This window comes from Lycium barbarum, chromosome 2 (genome assembly GCF_019175385.1).
Source record: "Lycium barbarum isolate Lr01 chromosome 2, ASM1917538v2, whole genome shotgun sequence".
Lineage (NCBI taxonomy): Eukaryota > Viridiplantae > Streptophyta > Magnoliopsida > Solanales > Solanaceae > Lycium > Lycium barbarum.
In genome coordinates, this window is record NC_083338.1 from 53,513,128 (window position 1) to 53,526,934 (window position 13,807).

Here is a 13,807-nt window from a genome sequence, read left to right on the forward strand (position 1 = left end):
TGAAATGACCATTTTTCCCCTTGAGGTTGGGAATGAGTTTTTAAACTAACTTTTTGATCCGAAATTCTTCTAAGACTATTAGGGGTATCCTTCGAATTCCCTCATTTTCCCCATTCCATGAGTTAGGATTTGGGACTTGATTAGGAATATGGTTATTTGGTTATTTTATTCTTGATTCGAATTTCATATCCGGATATGGTTAGACTTTCATTATCACGAGGCACAAAGGAAGGCCAAGACCAAGGTTTGACTGTTGGAGATTTGTTGTTTGGCTTTCTAGGTCGGTTACGATTTACCCTATGGTGAGAGTTTGATTAGCGAAGCATATATTTAGACGATATTGTCGGAGAATGCATGTAAACCTTCGGGTCTGAAGTTGGGTTGGAGATTGCCTTAGGTTGAGCCTTGTTATATGATTTGGGCTTGCCACCCTGTTATGTTGTGACTTATCTTGTTCTATTTGTTTTTAATTCATTGACACGTTGAGACGTTTGTAATTGTGACTAGTGACATATCATGGATTTGATATTGCGGTACTTTACTCGATTGATATTGAGATGAGAATGGTGATTCCATTGTGGTTTATTGTGTAGCTTTACTGTTGATTTTACTTGATTGATACTGAGATGAGAATGGTGATTCCATTGTGGCTTATTGTGTAGTCTTACTGTTGATATTACTCGATTGATACTGAGGTGACAATAGTGATTCTATTATGGCTTATTGTGTAGCCTTTCCATGATATTGTTGGTGTGTTATGCGTGGTACTTTTGATATTGATTTGATTATTGACATTAAACTCATACATTGCACGTATTCGTATCCCTCGTGATATACTGCTGATACATTGATGATACTTAAGGAAACACCGTTATGAGCTGGGCTCAGTTGGATGAGAGTGACGTGAGGATCGATGTCCGATGTTTATCCTGGAATCGAGGATGAGTGGTAGTGATTGCCGAGGTTATTGTCGGAATCGTGAGGTAGTGATTGCCAAGGTTGTTGCCGGAATAGCGAGGTACATGAACTTCGTCGGTCCCCCATGGGTTATGCTGTCGAGATATGATGTTCCATCGTCGGAGTACATGTGTACAGTGCATATGCATTGCATTCACAATTCATACATTATTGCATTGCATTGTACTATGACTTCTATTGTGATATTCTTGTGATGTACTTGTGATATACGGATTCGACTTGAATATATTGAGACTTGGCACATTTAGGTTTAGATGCTATAACACATGTGCTGATGTGTACGTGGTTACCGACTCGTGATTGACTTATACCTTGTTGATTTACCTCTTCATCTCACTTTATTGGCTTGATATATGTTAGCTAATCTTTGTCAGCCTATGATACCTACTAGTACGTGTTGTTTGTACTGACTTGCACTTGCTGCATTCTGTTATGAATGCAGATTATCAGGTGGGATCGACGTCTACCCCTCGTGGCTAAGGGTTCGAGGCTGCTGATTTAAGTTTGTTGGGGTGAGCATGTGGACGCTTTGCTACCCGAAGACTCTTCTTCTGTTATGTCTTACTTTGTTATTCTGAGACATTATTGAGACTATTGGTGTATTATTATTACTTCCAGACTTATAGATTTTAGTTAGATGCTCTTGTATAACCAGACCAGATACTGGAGTGGTTTTTGATTTACTTTCGCACTTATTATATATCCATATGTCAAACTTACGTTAATTTATCTTCTTTCACTATTTATACTGTGTTTGTGAATATTGGGTTAAGGGTTCGCCTACCGAGGTGGGATAGATAGGTTCCCGTGCGACTTTGTGAAATTGGGTCGTGACAATGGACTTGGTCGTGGGTTTACCTCGGACAAAGGACAAGTTTTATTCCATTTGGGTGATTGTGGACAGACTCAAAAGTCTGCATATTTTCTTCTGGAAAAGACGACAGATACTGCAACGAGTTATACAAAGCTATATTTGAAGGAGATAGTTAGATTACATGGGATTCCAATGTCTATCATATCTGACAGAGATATATAATTCACTGCTCATTTCTGGAAATCATTCCAAGAGGGTCTAGGAACTCTTTTAAATTTGATCCATCCTCAGACAGAGAGAACTATCCAAACTCTTAAAGACATGTTGAGAGCATGTGCTATTGATTTTTTAGGAAATTAGGATGAGCATCTACCTCTTGTAGAATTTGTTTACAATAATAGTTATCAAGCGAGCATTCAGATGGCTCCTTATGAAGCCCTTTATGTGAGGCGTTGTAGATCTCCAATTAGGTGGTTTGAACCTACTGAAGTATAATTATTAGGTCCCGACTCAGTTCACGAAGTAATTAAGAAGGTGAATCTTATTGTGCAATGGCTCAAGACAACTCAGAGTCGACAGAAGTCATATACAAACATAAGGCATGGCGAGCTAGAGTTTGTCGTTGGTGACAAGGTATTCTTGAAAGTGTCATCAATGAAGGGAATAATGTGGTTTGGCAGAAAGGGTAAGCTTAGCCCTCATTTTGTTAGCCCTTAAGAAATTGTGAGAAGAATTGGGAAGGTGGCTTATGAGTTGAAATTACCATCCGAGATGGCTATGGTGCATCATGTGTTTCAAATATCGACGTTGAGGTTAGATAAATGTGATCCTTCTCATATCTTGACTCATAAAGAGATTGAAGTCAACGAAGGGTTGTCTTATGAAGAAGAACCTATGCAAATCTTAGATCGACAAGTTAGGAAGTTGAGAACGAATGATGTAGCTTCGGTTAAAGTCCTGTAACGAAACCATAATACCGAAGAAGTGACCTAGAAAGCAGAGGAGGACATGAAGAGATACCCTTACTTATTCCCTCTTTTAGTTATGTGTTAAACCTTGTGGTTGTCAAATTCATGCGAAAATATAGACTAAAGATGTGAAACCCTTATTACATGCTTAGGCTTGTTTAGTGTGGTTGTGGGGATCCCCATGAGGACCACGTGGCAATTGTTAGGGTATTAGCAGAGCTTTATTGTGTGATATCTGGCAATACATCAGAACTCTAGCGAAAGATCCGATAACTTGAGGTTTAGTGAAAATCTTAGGCCAAAACTCTCATTCGAGGATGAATGATCCCGAGAGGGGGATAATATAGCACTCTATAAATTCGGGTTAGATGTGAATGTATTAAATGAGTAGTAAAGTGAAATTTTAGCTATATGAAGTAATTCGGGATGAGTTTGGGTGGAAGTAGTTGTTTTAACATCAACATGAATAACAAAATTTATAAGATTCAATAGAATTGGCTAAGTTTATGATAGGACTTCCACCCGTTTATGTGAAATTTCATTAGGAATTTGAGAAAACGCAAAATGTGAAAGTTGTAGATCTTTGACCCTTTCTAGCGTTTAGGCATTTTACCCCTTTTACCCCTGTTGATCCTTTCCAGCGTCGTTGCAGTGTTTTTGACTTGGGGATGGGTAGAACGATCCCCGAGGTGGTCAGACGAGTCTTGGTTGATTTTGGGGAATTTAGAAGTTTTTAAGTTGAATAAGTGAAAACTGGTTGACCAAAAGTTGACTTTTGGGTAAACATGTCCGTAATTAAATTCCGACAGTTCAATTAGGTCCGGAGTGTGATTTATCACTTAGTGGGGTCATTGGTTTGGTTCTGTAATGACCCGTTTGGTCGTTATTGCTTTTCGATGCTCTTGATCCTTTTCCCGAGCTTGATTACCTCACATTTGACCCGAGGGGACCGTTGACACATTTCCCAAGGTCTTTGGATATGATTTGGGTGACTTTGTGGGAAGTTGGGGCTTATACAAAAAAAAGTTAACTCAAAGTTGACTTTTGGGTAAACGGATCTTTGTCGGGAATCGGTCGATTTCGAGAGGTCCGGATTGTCTTTTAGAACTTGTGTGTATATTCGATTCGGTCACAATGCACTCGGGTGCGTTTTGGGACTTGGGTTGGGAAGTTGATTTTGAGGTATCGAGGGTTGACTCGGTCAACGAGACCTTCGTTGGGAATTTTCAGGCCACGAGTGTGTTCGTAGCGTGTTTTTATGTATGTTTGCATATATGGTAATTTAGCAAATGGCCTCGGGTGATAGTTGGGATTTCGGTTTGGATTTTGTGAAATTTAGGAATTTCTGGTACATGGTGCCCGCTATGGCGGCACCAAGACCACAACAGCGGTGCCGCAGAAGCGGTGGCCCTGCCGCTATAGCGGCCATGAGTAATTTGGGCAAGACCGCAGAAGCGGTCATGGGACTGCTGAAGTGGCACCTCCGAAGCAGTAGAGTGGGCGTGGAAGTAGGTGACGGGCAATTAGATTCATTAAATGAGTATTAAAAGCCCTAAGTCCTTCATTCATTACCATTCCGAATTTAGAGCGTTTTTGGGAGCATTAAAGGCTATTCTTCATAGAAGATAATTGTGGTAAGTTCCTTCACCTTCCTTTCCATTCCTTGTTCCATTAATCACCTGAAGAATCCATTTAGCATGCTAGTTTCCTTAAGAAATGGTGGATTGAAAAAGGGTTTTGTGGGTTCTTCATTCTAGGCTTTTAAATCTTGAATTATTGATTGGGTTAGCTTCATTAAGCACGGATTTGATGATTAAAATCTATTATTGCATGATTACTTCCTAATTAGAGGCTAATTTATGGAATTGGAAGTTAGGGTTTATACCCAAATTTGGGGGGTTTTGCCTAGAATCCGAATTTAAGTGATTTGTTAGTTCTCCTAGCTTATATTTGATGGAATTGATCACCTAGAAATTAATTTTATGTTGAGACCTATAATTTCCTAATTTCATCTCTTTAGTTCATAAACCACATTCTATAGGTTGGGATTTGGATCTTGAATAGTAGTAAGGTTTAAATGATGTTCTTCTTGATTCTAATTTCATGATTCGGATACGTTTATACTTCCATTATCTCGAGGCTCAAAGGAAGGGAAAGACTAAGGTTTGATTATTGGAGACTTTGTTGTTCGACTCTCCAAGTAGGTTATAGTTTACCTTATGGTGAGACTTCGATTAGCGAAGCGTATGTTTAGATGATATTGTCGGAGAATGCATGTAAACCTTCGGGTATGAAGTTGGGTTGGATATTCTCTTAGGTTGGGCCTTGTTGTGTAATTGAGGGACTAGCCACCCCGTTGCGTTGTTGACTTATCTTGTTCTATTTACTTACTGGTTCGTTGCCAAGTTGAGACATCAGATATTGGTGATTAGTGATATATCATGACTATGATATTGCGGTACTTTACTTGATTGATATTGAGATGAGAATTGTGATTCCATTGTCACTTATTATGTAGCCTTATTATTCATATTACTTGTGTGCCATGCGTGGTACTGTTTGGGATTGAATTCGTTGTTGATATTACATTATATCGTATTCATACTCACTCCCATGATACATTGATATTGCATGGTTATGGTACTGATGATGATAAGTGAGAGAGTGTAGCCTCCAAGGTCTTTGTCGGAGAGCGTAAAAGAGAGATGAGAGTAGGTGATCTGAGGTCATTTATCGGAGCGGAATGAGTGTACGTTGCCCGAGGTCTCTTGCCGGGAACTACTGAGTGCTCGATGCCCGAGGTTTCTTACCGGGATCGAAAGAGTGCTCGTGATCCGAGGTCATTTTCTGGAGCGAGTGGTACATGGACTTCGTGGGCCCCTCATGGGTTGTGCTTCCGGGATGTGATGTTCCATTGTCGGAGTACATGTGTACAGTGCATATGCATTGCATTCATCATACATACATTATTGCATTGCATTGTACCTTTTGGTTCCTGTGATATGTTGTGATATGATTGTGATATACTAGTTCGGAATGATTATACTGGGACTTGGCATGGTTGGGCTTAGATGCTATAACATAGGTGATGACTTGTTGTGATATGATTGTGATGTACTGGTTCGGATTGATTATACAGAGACTTGGCACGGTCGGGCTTAGATGCTATAACATAGGTGATGACTTGTGATATGATTGTGATGTATTGGTTCGGATTGATTATACTTAGATTTGGCGCAGTTGGGTTTAGATGCTATAACATAGGTGATGACTTGTACCGTGGATATGGATTCGTGTTGACTTGTACTTTTTTGGTTTACGTGTTTATCTTGCTTTGTCGTCTTTATATACGTTAGCTAGTCTTAGTCGGCCTATGATATCTACCAGTTCTTGTTGTTTGTACTGACGTGCACTTGCTGCATTCCTTTATGAATGCAGAGTACTAGGTGGGATCCACTTCTACCCCTCGTGGTTGATATTCGAGGATTGGTGATTCGAGTCTCTTCAGGGTGAGCATGAGTACATTCGCTGCTCGAAGACTCTTCCTATTATTATGTCTTGCTTTCCATTCTAGGACATGATTTTGAGACTATTGATATATTATTATTCAGACTTATAGTATTTAGTTATATGCTCTTGTATGACCAGACCGGCAAGAGACCTCGGGCAATGTACACTCATTCTGCTTCGATAAATAACCTCGGATCACAGACTCTCATCTCTCTTTTACGCTCTCCGCAAAGACCTCGGAGGCTACACTCTCTCACTTATCATCATCAGTACCATAACAATGTCATATCAATGTATCATGGAAATGAGTATGAATACGATGCAATGTAATATCAACAACCAATTCAATCCCAAACAGTACCACACATGGCACACAAGTAATATCAATAATAAGGCTACATAATAAGTCACAATGGAATCACAATTCTCATCTCAATATCATTCAAGTACAGTACTGGAATATCATAGTCATGATATATCACTACTTACCAATATCTGATGTCTCAATGTGGTAACGAGGCAATAAGTAAATAGAACAAGATAAGTCAACAACGCAACGGGGTGGCTAGCCCCCAATAATTCAACAAGGCCCAACCTAAGGCAGTATCCAACCCAACTTCATACCCGAAGGTTTACATGCATTCTCTGACAATATCATCTAAACATACGCTTCGCTAATCGAAGTCTCACCATAAGGTAAACCATAACCTACCTGAAAAGCTGAACAATAAATCTCCAATAGTCAAACCTTGGTCTTGCCTTTCCTTTGTGCCTCGTGATAATAAACGTCTAATCATATCCGGATATGAAATTAGAATCAAGAAGAAAATACCCAAATAACCATATTCCTAATCAAGTCCCAAACCCTAACTCATGGAATGGAAAAAATGAGGGAATTCGAAGGATACCCATAATAGTCTTATAAGAATTTCAGGAAAAAAAGTTAGTTCAAAAACCCATTCCCAACCTCAAGGGGCAAAATGGTCATTTCATAAGAAAATTGGGTTCAATAAGGTCAAATTATTAATGTAGGAAGTCATACGAATCCAATGGTACCCATATTGACATACTTTAAATCTGAACCCAAAAAGTCTCCAAAAATAGGAGTCCGAGCCACGAAGGGCAAAATAGGAAATATAGTTCAAAATCAGTTTACCCATTACTTATGGATCCTATATACCAAAAATGAATGAAATCCATCCACTAATTTATGTTTAATTGAAGAAAAATCAAGTTCAAGCCTAGGGTTTCAAATCCCCAATTTACCTCCCTTAATTCAAGAATCTTAGCATGAAAAATCCTACTAAACGATGAAATAGTCATAAAAAAGTGTTTGGAATCTTACTTAAATGATAACTCTTGAAAGAGTCTCTTCAAGTCTCCTAAAATCGAGCTTCTAAGATTGTGAGAAACCGAAAGCAAATAATAAGAACGAAAACGTCCAGCTGTCCGACCCATATCTGGTGTTAGAACGATGCCAAAGCTCATTTTTGATAACTCCAATAGATTTCTTGTGAAATTTCACTCAAGTTAGGATTTTGAATCACATCATTTGGCTTTTAAAAAGAGTGAGATATGGTGGTTTCAATTTTTATAAGAAGGCAGAAATTTAAAAGACGATCTCAGTGTCAATTTCGTAATTTTCAGCAAAAATCACACCAGAAAAATCTGCACAGCAAAATTTTAGTAAAATGCCCATATCTCCCTCATACGATGGCGAAACGCGACGATTCTCATTGCTATAGTTCTGAAATTACGATACAGATATAACGGTTCAATAGAAACACAAATCAAACTGGTTTTCTCATTATGGCACCTTTTTTTCTCAAAACGGCGTCGAAACAAAAACCAAACACCATACAACCCAAACACATCCGAACCTCATTGGAATCTAACCAAAATTTATGGACAAGTCCAAAATCATCATATGAACCTGTTCGAACTCTCAAAATCAAAACAGGACCGTCTTGACCCGATGCTGACCGTGGTCAACTCCAAATCATACCAAAAGCTAGTTTCTCAACCAACCACCCAAATCACACTGAACCTCTCTGTTACACTCCGCACTTTCAGAAAATGAGAATGACATGTACATCACCGTAGCAACGAAGTATCGGAGATGTCCCATGATGTTTTGGAAGATACAGGCCATGGGAAGTATGTAACAACAAAATAAAAAGACAAATTACGATCTCGTAAGTCGTAATCGGGAAAGAGTATTTTGAAACACGAGAACATGACCATTATTAGTATAATAAGTGATAAATATCATGTATGGAGAGTTTCGGAATATTTCGAGATCGAGCGAATTGAAGAAAATAAGTTCGACAAAAATTTGAGAAATGCTGGAAAGATTTTTAGTCAGATTTGGAGGGGTATACATCCATGTATATTTGGAGTTTTAAGGCGTTTCAAAAGCCTAAAATGAAGTTCATCGAGTCTAGTTTGTAATTCAACAAACCTCTTGTTGATAAGACCTCGGAGTAGAGAATTATAGACGTTACAAACTGAACTGTCGCGCAGAAACAGCACTGCTACAGTACCGCTACAGTACTGCAGTACCGCCGACCCAATTATGAAAAGGGGTTAAAACCCCATTTTTCTTCATAAAAACCTTCCAAAATGCTCTGAAAATTTCCAGAAAATTCTACACAAAAAGGGGGCTTAAATCTCTCATAAAATTGTGGATTTTTAGTGAAATTTGAAGCTACGAAGTACTAATCGAAGTCCGGGCAACGCATAGTCACAAATATGATTTCATTTTGGAGTTGGAGTGGCTTGTAAACGAGTAAATTTTGAAGATTTGGCTACTTTCATGAAAAACAAGGTATGAATTGTTGAATCTCTATCTCTATCAATATGAATTAAGAAATAATGGCAAGAATAAGGTGATAGTTTGTTGTATTGATGTTGTTGATTTGTGGGTTGAGATTTGAAGAGAAATTGGATGAAAATACACACACACATATATATATATATATATATATATATATATATATATATATATATATATATATATATATATATATATATCTTGTAGGATGTTAGTATTAATTTAAACTTCTTTATGGAATAATTTGATATGGGAAATGATTTTTATTGATGTTGGTATTGTTATTGTTATTCTTATGAAGTTGGAAAGATTTTGGGTGGAATGATATATTAGTGGGCTATTTTGAAAATTGTGTGGATCGTTTAAGGCATTCTTGAATTGATTATTGAAGTTATAGCATGGTTATTGGTTGGGTTGTTGTTGAATTGGGCCGAGCCATATTCTCGGGGGTGGCATATTTACAGGGGAAATGCTGCCGAAATTTCGGCAGACAAAGTGTTACCTTAAAGAATCAACTTCTAAAGGCTCTAATCAAGTTTTGGTAAACATGACCAATTTGTAGATTTTGGCGGATTTGCGACTTGAATTCGGGATAGCATACGGAGCGGCAAGAGGTATGTAAGGCTTCACCCTTCATTCTATGGCATGTCTTAGGCATACTAGGCTGGATACGAGCCTCAAGGACAACTCCATTCTCCAGAATCCGCACCTAAAGTTTCCTCTTTTTCTTTCAGTAGAATTGAACTAAAAAGTGTGCAAATGATGGAAAGACCTCTCAAACCCCTAGAACTTCCATAAGTGGGACCCGATTACCCTAGGACCCTCACAAGTAATGACATGACACGTAATATATGTAAATCATATACGTCACCCCATCCGGCCCGAGGTGGGCCCGCTACTCTCGGATTTTTCCTTACAGTCTTGCTTGACTTACATGAAGTGAATCCAAAGGGAACCTTTGATCCCGATTTCGTTACCAATTGATAAATACTATGACTCCTCTAACGAGGGCACTTCCATGACGATAATGATAACAATGATGTTAGATAAGAGAATATGCCTATGATACGTACTACCGGAATGACTCTATGACTAAGATGACTAAGCTAAGTATCTTATATAAACATGAAAATGATAAACTAATTTTTGAATCTTATTTATATTTCCTAGCTATGACCTTCTTTTTCTAAAAGATTTCAAAGTCTATGAACTGTCATCTATGATGCCCCGATTTCATTATACGTTTACTTTAATATTATTCCCCGTTGGTAGTCTCACCTTAAAATACTCGTTCCTTCAAGGTGAGACAAAGCGATCACGAGTATTCTATAATATAATCGGAGGTCACTGACCATTACGTCACTCCGATGACTACATAATTCTTCTTTGGGCTTTCCTGCGTGCCTATGAGACATATGTATATAGGATACGTAAATGCATATAAGACATGTAAATGTATGTAAGATATGTGTATATATTTTCAAAACATGCACATGACGAAAGAGCTAGAGCGCTATAGGCGCTGATACATGCACATGATACACGTATATGTATATGATAAAAGCACCAGAGCGCTATAGACGCTGATGTACCTACACGACACACGTATATGTATATGATAAAAGAGCTAGAGCGCTATAGACGCTGATATATGTACATGATATATGCATGTGTATACGGGGAAAATGGAGGTAAGGGCAGAGCGTTATGAACACATATCCACCTGATCAGTTGGCATTACATGATATGATATCATCCCGGACGCGGGATGCCCGGACGCGGGATGTGTATATTTATGGTTAAATGGATCGGCTGCCGACGCCTCGGAAATATGAGATGTCCTATTTTATATGTATATGTATATGAACAAGGAAAGATTCTTAAAGGAAAGCTAAGTACGCATAACACCTGCCAAGGGTATATATATATACAGGTTATGTTTCTACCTCAGGACATGTGCTATTATTCTCTTATGTCGTTATTTCCGTTTTATACTTTCTGTATGCTACTATTCATGCCTTACATACTCGGTGCACTATTCGTACTGACGTCCTTTCTTGTGGACGCTGCGTTTCATGCCGCGCAGGTCAGCAGACAGGCGGATTTGATCCTTAGGAGCCTTACCAGCAGTGTTGACAGCGCTCCAGTTATTCCGGAGTCTCACTTCTGCGGTACTATTTTGTGTATGTATATTCGGGCACGGCAGCACCCGACCCTTTCTATGTATAAGTGTACTATGTCTAGAGGCTCGTAGACAGATATGTACAGTCAGTTAAGTACAGTTAGGTATATGGTGTTTTGGCATGCTAATGTTGATGTATAAGTGATAACGAAGTTTATTAGTCTATGTTCAGAATGACGCCGCTAATGTTAATGTTCAAAAAAAAAATGGCTCTGTTTACATGGCTTGCTAAGAGGTAAAGGTAAAACGATAGACAAGGGGAGCTCGGCACAAGTATCGGGTACTCGTCACGGCCCCTAGTCGGGTCGTGACAGAAGTGGTATCAGAGCAGTTCGGTCCTAGGAGTTTGTCTACGAGCCGTGTCCAGTAGAGTCCTGTTTATGGGTGTGTAGCACGCCACACTTATAGGCAAGAGGCTGCAGGGCATTTAGGAACAATTGACCTTCTTTCGTATCTTAGATCGTGCCATAGAGCTAAATCGTAGAATAAGACATCCCGGATTCTGACCGAATGCTTTGATGATGAACAAGCAGTTGATTTTGTCACTACGAGAGAATTGCTTTGAATTGAAGTCATTCAATTGAAAGGTATGTTTCCTGTTTCATTAACATGGATAGATGTTGACATAAGAACTTGAGCGAGTTATTATGGTATTGGGGATTGCTCTGTAGAGCATTGGATGTGTTTTCTGGGCCATGTGCAGGAATGTGGTAGTAAGAATTATAGGGGAAACTCTGATGAAACTTTTACAAATTGAATTGTTTGCATTTCTATAGAGGAAGAATAAAGAGAAAATACGACCATCAGCCATTTGGTAAGTCATGGTTGAAGGAACAATTATGGGACTTATTGGGAACATAAAGAAGGTTGATACCAGGAACTTAAATGCAGTATTACGGTTTATAGATTTGAATGGTTAGTAAGTGATAACAAAGAGATATTGAAACGGGAAGAAAGTTAACGAGTATGGGAAAGTTTCGTTTAGAAGTATATATAAATATATACAAGATCAATATGGGTTTGTACTTCTTTTGGAAGGATCTACAATACTTCTAAGTAGATATTGTTAAGTGGCAAGCGGGAAAGGAGCCCCTTTAAGAGCAATGGAAATCTAGGAGGACCTTCAAGATGAGAATACGAAAAATAAACATATATACGAGCAAGGTATGCTATCGTAAAGGGGAATAAGAAATGAACGGAGAAAGGAAGAAAAAAGACGTCTAAGAGTGCTTATAAGTTGATGAAAATGTGATGGAAGTATGGTTAATGATATATATTCCTCGATACATAACAGCTCGGGTGAAGGGCAAACTTGACTGTAAGGCAGATCGGAGGTTCATTTTCCCCCTCCCCCTTCTGTGGCGTAAACCTGGCTAGAACATGAACATAAGCGTTCCATGACCAATCCAGTCCATTCCCATGCCTTATATTTCGAATCTTGATACCCTATCGTTTGATCGATTCTTGCAATATTACCTTGATCACCCTCGATTATTTCTTCGGACTCGATATGAATTCCATAAGCAATTCAGAGATTATGATCTTTTGTTACTAAAAAGGCCAAAGGATATTGTGTTTGATTAGATCAATCGGGCGACAAATGAAACCGCGTGGAGGAGAAACATGATGGCTCTTATTGGAAAAAGAACAAATGAAAGTTACAGATAACAGAAAGAATGAAAGGAGTCGAATCCACTACATGACTAAGAATCTTGGTTATCTTTTGACAAACTTCTGAATTCACCCCTAATTTATTAGCCGAACTAAGGATTAGAAACCTTAAGCGTAAATTGAAGGAAATGAACCATGAAAAGAAGAGGTTTGATATGATTTCGATAAAAGTACAAGAATTGTCGTTAGATAGCCAAGTGCCAGAAATCTTATTGACGGAAAGATAAATCAAGCAAGACATCTCGGTGTTAAACCAGCTGAAAGATAAAGTACCGCAGATGAATTGGACTGCTATAGAAAGAAAACGATGCTAAAATATGACCAATCTCGAGGTTATTTTGTTTAAGGGAGGAAGAATAAGAATTCCTGAACAAAAAAAGAGGAGGAGATCAAAATTGAATAAAGGTATGTATAAGTACGACACGAAATGGCATACAAGAATGTAAACAACAAAATCTAAAGAGACAATAAAGGCGATAAGGCATGGAGAGTTAGTGGACAGACAAGTAATAAGAAAAAGGGATGACCTTGGGTACAAGCGTAAATTTTGGCCTCAAGAGAAGAAGAATGGATAGCATAGTTTGGATCAGTTCAGTTTTAACGGGTAAGTAAGATTGCAAGTAAGTACAGTAAATACTGACAAACACAAGTAAAAACATTGATATCTACTGCGGAGCAAACTCAGCCTCAACATTCGAGGACGAATGTTTTTTAAAGGGGGGGAGGATGTTACACCCCGCACTTTCAGAAAATGAGAATGACATGTACATCACCGTAGCAACGAAGTATCGGAGATGTCCCATGATGTTTTGGAAGATACAGGCCATGGGAAGTATGTAACAACAAAATAA